This window comes from Geospiza fortis, unplaced genomic scaffold, assembly GCF_000277835.1.
Source record: "Geospiza fortis unplaced genomic scaffold, GeoFor_1.0 scaffold66, whole genome shotgun sequence".
NCBI lineage: Eukaryota > Metazoa > Chordata > Aves > Passeriformes > Thraupidae > Geospiza > Geospiza fortis.
In genome coordinates, this window is record NW_005054312.1 from 4,749,724 (window position 1) to 4,759,604 (window position 9,881).

Below are 9,881 nucleotides of genomic sequence, written 5' to 3' on the forward strand. Positions count from 1 at the left end.
CACAGGCCGATATCACTTCAAGGCCACAGGCCCGTACCAGCTTTCCCTCTCTCATCTTCTAGCTGGGGGGGGCTGCCCAAATCCTCTCGGGGCCTCTCTCCCTCTGTCTCTCCTGGGGGGGGCTGCCCAACACCTCCTGGTGCCCCCACCACCCTTCTATCTTGAGGGGTCAGGCCTACATCTGCCGGGCCGCAGGTTTCTCTCCCCCGCCCAGCTCGAAGCCGGGCAGGGGAGGCCTTGCCTCTTTGCTGGCCGGAAATCAAAGAGGGAGCCCAAGGGAGTGCTCTGCTTCTAACCCCTGTGTTCTCAGAGGCGCATCCACCCTCAGTGGCCAAGCCTGGTGTCAATTTAAAATCTGAACACCTATTGGCCTCCTGCCACTCCATTCCCAGAAAACCTGCTTCCTGTAAACCCACGACACCAGTAAATTGCAGCTATAAAGGAAAAACCCCACAGCCTTAAAAGGTCTCTGGAAACCCATCCAAAAGAGTGTTCTGTCCAAGTGCCCTTTACGAGAGGGCGGTGGAGGACAGGGTGGGAACTCAGATGCTAAGGACAGCTCTGGCCTGTCGGGAAAAGAGCAAACTTTGCCCCCTGTCTCTGGTGTGTGCCTGCCACCAGGACAGCATGTCCGGCTGCTCTGAAGTCCAAGCAAGAGGCAGCCCTTTTCTTACTCATTTCTGTATTGCCACCCCCAGAATACGCGCACACTGTGTACTGCCTCTGCCCTGGGAGCTGACTTTAAGGGAACTCTGGGAAATGAGGAGGAATCTTTGCTTACCAGACTGCAATGCAAGCCTTTTATGATAAATTCTCCCGTGTTTATATAATTATCCAAAGACAAAAACCAAATATTAAGTGCATTTTCAAAAAAACCTAAACAAATACAATCTCCAGATACACAGAACTTGCTCCCATCACTGCTCAGGTTAGATCTCCCCTTTGTTTCTGCAACACTGTGGGTGTAAGGAGTTGACATTCTCCACCAGTCACCAGCCTTTAAGTGTCATTTCTGGTTTCCTCTCCTTTTATTCCTTAAGCCCCTGCTTGCTTCCTCTTTCCTTCTCACAGTCTACCCTCAGCATTTCCTCAACACAAAACGGAGCCTGTGACCTTCTGCAGATGGTGTAGTCAAATATGAACTGTCAGAACTCATCCCTTCTCATCTGGCCTATAAAGATTTCCCCACAAGTATTCAGTTTTATTTCATCAGCTATCACTTTTAGATGTTCAGAGATGCAAACTTTCTTTTCATTCTAAATGCTAAACCCTTTACTTAAATTCAATGCCTCCCTGAGTGCCCCCTCACTAGGTGAGGAGCAGCACCTCCCCCTGAAAATGCAGGGGAGAGAATTCATGTCAGCCAAGATGGAAAGGTGGGTTTATTCCCCAGCTGAAAGCACTGTAGAACTTTTAGTAGCCACGAGGATGCCCAAGCTTTACTACATAACACATATATCAAAGCTGACTTCCATGAAAAATCTGCATCAGGGTAGATCCATCTTTGTCATGAGCAGGAATAGCTGTCACAAGGCAGTTGGCACGGCAGGCTCTGAATTCAGGAGTGCATGAGTGGAAGGACATCTGTGACTCAAACCTGTTGGTAAGATCATAAAATGTCCTTTCCAGCTTTCCATGAAACTATTTGGACTGCTGTCTGATACTGCTGGCACCAGCCCTCCCTGAGAGGGGGATGCTTTCATCTGTATTTGCACTGGGGAATTTATTGAGCAATTAAATCAGCAGCAGCTCTCCCAAGGCTCCAGCTGGCACAAGAAGTAAGGCACCAAGGCAGGAAGCAGCCAAGAATGTGGGGCAGTGAGCCAGGAGCAGCTGCCTTCTCCATGGGACTTCAGGTGCTATCCCCACTCTCAGCAGAGTGGTCTCTGACGTGTCCTGGGCACGCTCTCGTGGTGCAGGGCCTGGAGTCGCGCAAGCAAAAATGCTGCTGGGGTTTCCCATTTGGGCCTGCAGCATCATCAAAGAGATGGGTGCACTCACAGATGGCAGACCCAATTTTTCCATTAAAGATCCACCTAGAAATAATGGGGGAAGCCCAGGCAGGGAAAACAAGCATGGTGACATTCAGCAAAACTCCTGCACTTTCATGATAAATTAATTAGTCTGGAGGCAGCGAGCAGAAGCATCCTCAGCTTGCTGCAGCAGTGAGTCATCCCCTACTCCTTCCACTGTTTAAAGACTGCCCTGCTCACCAGCCAGTGCATCTGTGGAAACAGAGTGAAACAGAATTGACATGAGCTAGTAGGTAAGGGCTCCCTTATACAATCAAGTTAAAGGTATTTAACAGGAAAATTTTAACTGCCTTACTGGTGTTGAGAGAATGACACACAACTGGTAAGTCAGGTTTATTGGCATTTTCCAGGCAACAAATGATAGGTCATGAGACCCTGACAGTGCATGGATGGAGGTCAATAGTAGCCACAAGGATTGTCTAGTCAGCCTTCAAACTTGACATAATTAGAAATATGATCTGCCTGCTCACCTCCAGCCAAATCTTCTTTCCTCTCACAGTGAAATAAAATAGGGAGAAAAAGATTGGCTAATATTCCTTGAAGGCTTGTTTGTATCTACACATTAACATGTCTGATGTGTTCTGTTGCTACTGGGCTTTATCCTCTCAAATAATAAAGAAACAAGAACCTAGCAACATTGTGAAAATTCCCATATCATCCTGAAATGTTAATTGTGACTGTCAAAACTTGCAAACACATATTTTGCACATTGTAAAACATGTAACTGGGTCTCAGGTCAGGAGAGAGAGAAAAGTGGATCTGTACCATTGTATTCTTGCTTAAATGCAATAATTTCCCCCCTCACAGCAAAGAATTTATTATTGTTATGCTGACGCAGGGCCAGGCTCATGCATCCAAAACTGTCTCAGGTGTCACAGACTTAACAGGCTTTCTTCATAGTACTGTTCATGAACCCCTTCTGATCTGCATTTCAGATGCCTGGTTTTGAATACAAGAGATATAAACAGATCAAGGCCAGATCAAGTGGTCTTCAAAGCCACTATGACAAATGCTGGGGGACAGCAGTGCACCATGAATGTAGCAATATTTTCCTAAATTTCTCCTATGGCAACCTCAATCAGATCCCAAGATCTCTCATGTTACCCCCCCAGCCCTCTGTCAGGGCTTTCTCCTTTCCCAGGGAAGTCAGGCAGTAGGTCACCATCCATATTATTCCTAAGATGTGTTATAATTGATTTAGAATTGATGAAAGATGACAGCCCCAGAGTCCAGGACAGAGCACTAAGGCAAGCTGCCCAGGTACTGCCTGGGCAGTATCAAAATTTCTCTAGGGAAAGGGGGCATTTAATCTTTTAAATAATTAATCATTCAAGCTTCAGCCTGCTCCAGGTGTCCTTCCCTGGGAATGCCAATTAATATTCAATATGGCATTTTCTAAAATATAACTTTGAACAGTTTATGAACTTGGCAAAGATGGTGAACTCACCACAGACCATGGAGTGGCCATGAGATGACTGTCAGCAAGGATTTTTGAAGACAATTAGCTAGGGTCATGTTCTAAGCAGTGACTCAGAAATGAGTGACTAACCTTTTTGCCAACCTTGCTTCTTTGCCCCCTAATGATTGCTAAATTGAATCTGAAGCAACCCCACTGATGACAGTAACAAGAGCTCTGATTCCTGGGAACAAGTGTTGATGACAGAGGAATGGCTGGTTTAGTAAAGCACTGGTTGCTGGGCTCTGCTCCATCAGATGAATGTTTCCTTATTCTGTTCCCAAAATCCCTTGGGCAGGGGAGCATGCAGTAGAAGCACACTCAGTCTATTTTTCAGAGACTTGCCCCTCCAGGCTGTCAAAGATCTGAAGGAGCTGGCAACCAGCCCACACTTATTCTGATAAATGCTATTTGCAACTAAAAATGGATTAAAATAGCCTCTGAAAGCTTGTCTGAAGGGGAACAAGCAGTCTTCTTCAGAGATGCCATTAGCAGGAAGATGTGGAGAGGGCTATTCTGAGGGCTGTTTGTTTTTGGCTTTTACCCCACTTTGTCATTTGCCCTGGCCAAATATAAAGAATAAGGAAATTATAATTAGCACTTGGGGCACTGTTGATGGGAGCAACAAACAGGCCATGGCCAAAATTAAAACTCTGATTTCCTCTGTTTCTTCATCCATTCCCCTCCCCATGATATGGACCCAGGGAATCTGAGCTTTGGATACTGTGTCCACCAGGCAGCATGAATTCTCCATTTACCACAAAATGGTGATATATCAGGAATTAGGCACTGGCCATCTTTTTTGCCTGCCTGATCTTGCTCTTAGTCTTGTGGATATCCAAATATTCCCTTCACAGCTATTTGAAAGTGGGAGAAGTGCAGAAGTTTGAAGGGAGAACTTTTAAGGGTTAACAGAAGGAAAGTGCCAATTTCCCATTACATTTTTAATCACTAAATAGCCATATACAATTCAGTGGTCGAACTGGGAGGAAGAGATGAGCTGATGCTGTGAGAAGACAGTGAGAAATGAAATGGAACCTTTGGTCCTAGAAGACAAGCTGGTAGGTCAGGATTTCCAAAAGCTCATCCCACTGCTGTAAGACAGTAGCTGACAACAGTGGTGGGAGCTTTGCCATCACTACACTGGGAGCAGAGTGAGTCTCTTGGCCTATATCCACCACAAATTCAGGAGCTTTTGCTGTTTCCAGAGTTAGCTGTTGCAGCTCAGCTCTCCAAATGAATCCTTCTCAGAATGGACAACCCCACCAAATCCCAGACATGACCAAATAGAGGAAGATGGGGATCCTGTCTCCATCTGAGTAGCTGGTTGGTCTACATCCCCACCTCCTCAGCACCATGAGGCCCCCTGGTCAGCAGACCAGACACCCATTTCAGTCTCAACACACTGCTTGTTTCTTCTTCCCAGCCTCCTGGGGGTCAGTGTACCTCATCAGATACCACAGGTCACAGGCAGAGCAATGTATTTTGGCTTCATGCTGAGGTGTGATAGAATAATCCCAGAGTTTTTTACCCCTACTGCAGCCAGGACCTAGGACGCCGGGTTTGCTCTTAATCATTCACATCCTGTTCCTGCAGCACCTCGAAGTTGTTGCAGGTTTTGTCCTCTATGCTGCAGGTCTGAAGTTAGTTTGCAATGAATGCACTGTGTGCAGGGAGTGCTCAGTGATCTGGGCTGGGAGGGATGCAGGAGGAAATTCCAGTTGTGCCCTTCCAGACATCAGGGTACTCCACTCAATGGCAATTCTTCTTTAAGGTGCACTAGGACTCAACAGCATTGCTGGTTTTCCCTGTTTTCCACAGGCTCCAGACTCTTCCTAGGCTACAGGAGTCTGTAGTAAGCCTACATTAGCAGCCTTTTCTTCTCCTAGTTGATATTCTGGTAATCATCAAGTCATGAAGGAAAAATTCAGTTGTAGCTGATACCGATGTTCAACCCAAGGTGCCAAGCTTACTACTGCTTAATAGCAATAGCCTCCTGTCTCCATGTGAATGCATTTTTGCACTGAAATACTTGTGCTTTACATATTTATTAGTTAATTACAAATAAGAAATTAGAAAATTAATCCTGTGTATGTAATCAATCATAAATTAATGTATTTTCCCTTAAAAGCATCCTGGGTAATTGTAAGGAACTTGTAAGAACTTGGCTGTCTGTTTCACACATCTTCATAATTCTTACCTTCCTCCTCCACATCTTTGTTGTCGTGATTCTGTGCAGGCTTCCTTTTGCTATAGATTTGCAGCTTGTCGAGGTTCACAACACTCTGCTCCACTGACTGATCCACTAGGATTCTTCCAGTCTTCCTGCTTAGAAATCCCACATTAACCCCTGTATAAAGACAAAGAAAGATGAAATGCCATTAGTTTTCTGTTGCCATTTAGTTAACAGGAATAAATTTACAAAGGGCCATGGTTCATAAAAGGAATAAACAGAACAGGTTGTTTCTAAACCTCTTTGTCTCCCTCTGCTATAAAACTGCTGGAAAATCATGGTTATTTTTTAATAGTTGATACATTTCCCCTCTCTCTTCCCAGCCTACCAAAAATACTGGAATCCCAGTATTTTATTTAATTTTGATTTTTATTTAATTTAATTTATTTATTTTAATTTTTTAAAGAGCATTTTAATGCTCTTTCTTTCCATAACAGGAAGTGTGGAAAGTGTTATAGGAGCAAAAGGAGAGATATTTGCCAGACCAGAGGCTTCCAGGAGCCAAGGCAGTGAGAAAAAATCCTGCACTAGCATAAGATTTACAGTCAAATTGCCAGAGCTGGACTCGGAGCTGGGTTAGGGTGACATGAGTTACCATGAGTAACCAGCCACGCACAGAGGACGAGCCAGGACTATTGCAGGGCAAAGGAAATTCAGCTCAGCCTGTGATGAAAGGCAGTAAGTTGATCTGTTCATCCTGGGCTGCAGCACGTACACTCAGACAGCTGCCCCAGCTCAGCAGCTGCACTGGGACCTGCAATGGCAAAGCCAGGGAGAGTGGGAGCCCCTCAGGACCCAGAGCCCCTTCAAAGCAAACTGTCCCTTAGGGGTGTCTTTGTCACAGGGGACCTGAGCACACAACAGAAGCAGGAGACATGGCCACAGGACACTCTGCTGCACCTTCCCAGAGTAGGCTGAGTGTGCACTCCTCAAACAGGTACCCCTGGAGCCAGAGGAAAGGGTTTGTAGCAGCAGGCAGTGTGCAGCCAGGGGCAAGGGCTGTCACTGCAAGAGGAGTCACTGCCCCCAGTCTTTGGTCCCTTTGCCCTCTCACACATCACTTCCACCTCTTTTCCATACCTGCAGCCAAGCAGGCTCCAGGTCTCCCTTTATGAAAATATTGCCTGTCCAGCCTAAGGTTAGCCACCTCCAGTCCCCATGCAGCCAGGTTAAATAGCAGCAGTGGCATCAGCTGTACTGCAAACACCTCCAAAGGTGTCTGCTTTAGCAAGATGGAAAGCTAATGCAGAATCTCCAAAATTTGCCCTGGTCTGCAGGCCAGAAGCAGCACTTCATTCAGTACTGCCCTGTTGGCTCCAGGAAATGTTTGAAGCAAGACAGGAGCCACCACACTGCAGCACCAATTGCATCATGTACCGGCACATGATAAATGGGATGCTCTTGCCCTGCACTCCTTGATCCCATCAGCTACAAAAGAAAGCAAAGCTGAGCCCTAGAGAGGACAGAACTGTGTGTACCTGGTACAGCAGAAGAGACTTACTGTGATGGGATAAGTGTCCTGCAGTATCCAATTCTTCTCCATATTCCCCCTATGCCCACAGTTGGCTCTGGAACAGTTGAGATGCTGGGCTTTCATTTTACAGAGTGGTTGACTCTGAATGCTAAAAGTTGTCCTGGAGACATTGTCACCTGAAATGTTAAAGGGATGTTTTAGTACAAGTGTCCACCTCACCTTTTGCTCACAGCAGGGCACAGTACTGGGGAATGCCCCATAGCAAAGTTTGCTACCCTGTGCCACCCCTTTGATTCCGGGGCTTACAGACCTCACTGACCTCACAGGGCTTTTTGTGGTAAGAAGACAGGACTAGAAATTGGTGGCAAGAATTGCACTGCAAGGGATATATTTTGAGCTGGGCTAAAAATAGAGCTCTGACCCTGCTTGTTTATATATAGCAAGATCTATATGTGCTCCTGCTGGCAGTCAGTCAGTGTAGGGGCAAAGACATCCCTGCAATGTGCCCCCCAGTTCTGCTGAAAGAGCAAAACTGCTGGGTGCAGCTCCTGGGTGGCTCCAAAGCAGTGTCTCCCAGGGGCAGAGGGGCAGCAAGCCTGGCTGCCATGGGCAGAGGTGGTAGCTCCTGGTGTGAAACAGCCCTGAAAATACCTTCCTCTCCAGGACATCGGATGGGACAAATCCACAACAAGGGGGAGCACCACCAGCTCAGGACTGCACCTGCAGGGTTCTGCAGCACCCTCCTGCACAGGACTTGTGTGGCCTCCTCGCAGGCACCTTGGGAGAAGCTGCAGAGAGAGAAAGAAGACACAGTGCTGTAATGTGGAAGGTGTAGAGCTTGCAACAGGGGTGCAAACTTCTGGTTTGTGGCTGACATCAGGGCTGCAGAAGAACAAACCCTTTCCTTTCACCCCACTGCACCCAAACACTCACACTCCAGTCTGGCACTTCATCCAGACCCATGTGCTTTGGGCTTTTATCCTGATAGCTCAAGACATGTTCATTACTATCTTTAAATCCCAGTCTTTGTCTTTGTACAAGATTCTCTGTTTCTGCTCAGAAAAAAACCACCACATTTCTGGTCCTCCTTTAGAAAACTGTTTGAGTCTCTTGAATTGTAGTTCAAAACAAGGAAAAGAAAAATTAATACTTTGTTTAGTATACTTGTTTAGTCAAAACTTTTTCTGCACATAATTCCTATTTTTTACATCCTGCAGCCATGGCTGAGCAGGCAGGGGCAAATGGGGCTGGTTGCCTGAGTCCTCTGTGCAGAAGGGAAGCAGGTGTCTGATCCTGTTACATCAGGCCATTGCTCTGCTGAGCCTGTATGAAAGAGTAATCCTCTCTCTTGCCTTGGGCCTCTTGAGTCCTCCTTGTGCCCATGGTATTAAACACACCAGAAGAATTGCTTTTAAAATCCAACAGGACTATAAATATCAAAGACTAATTCAAAGCCCTGTACCCTTCCTCAATACCACATTGCCCATAAGATGTGGACCTTGTTGCCTGAGACCAGCCCTGTTTTTGCAAGCACTTCCTGAGATGTCTGTGAGCTCCAGAATCAGGAGCTGGTTTTGCAATCATCTTCCTTCCTCTGTGATTCTTTGAGCAGCCATGAGAGGCTTAACTAGCTGTGCACTGTGCTGCCTCAGCACCAGCAGCTTCCCACATGGCTGTAGCAATCAGGGCTGCCAATAGCCCACAAATAGCTCGCAAGTTGCCTGGCAATGCCAAGCTCCTTGGTGTCTGCTCACCCATGGACAAGTTCAGTCAAGAACCAGGTTCCCAGGACTCGCTGCACAAGACAGGGAGATTGTTAAGGCAGTGGCAGCAGAGGAAGCTGGAAGTCAGCTAGATAGCAGGAGGGGCCAAGGAGAAGGGCTTTGGCGGCAGCCTCTAGGTTAAGGGCAGCATGTCTCTCTCCTCAGGGCCATGGAGCTTGAGGCCCTCCCTAGGATGACAAAACCAGACACAGAGCTGGACAGGGGTTCTGCTGTCACCTCTGCCTACACTTCCCTCCAGGATGTGGTGGAATCAGGTTTAATCCCAGAGAGAAATCAGGCAGAGTAAGGACAGGACACAAGTCTTCATTTCTGTCCCACCAAAGGTTAGTGCTCTGTCTGCTGGCTGCAGGACAAAGTAACACAAAAATACCAATGTTTGTTGACCTTTACCTGAGGCCAATTCTAGGAGACCTGGTCTGAGTATACAATTATGGGCTCAGGCCAGTCTGAGACTTCAGAGTGTGTGTTGTGCAGAAAACCAGAAACTTCATTATTGTGATTAGCTGAGCATGTGGATTTAGGGTGGAATGATTGTGACACTGAGCTGTTGGGTACAGAATCCCAAAGACACAGTGGGTCCTATTTGGATTTAGTTCTTCAGGACTGGAAGGTGCTGCCTTTGGGGTGGATGTTCAGCCTTTGCTTTGCCCTCTGAGATCTGGCAGGACAACAGATTCAATACCTGGTATTGACATGACTAACTCCAATGCCTGCACAAAGCAGATAACTAAATGGAAAATGCATTAATAAAACAAAAAGCGAAATGTATTAAAGAAGAAATACATAAACAATATTAATAGAGATCAATAAAAATAATGAATTAAATTAATAAATAACAGCTCCTAGAGTCATCTGGTTCTGGGATCCTGTTTTCTGAGGCTATGCCCTAAATAACAAACCT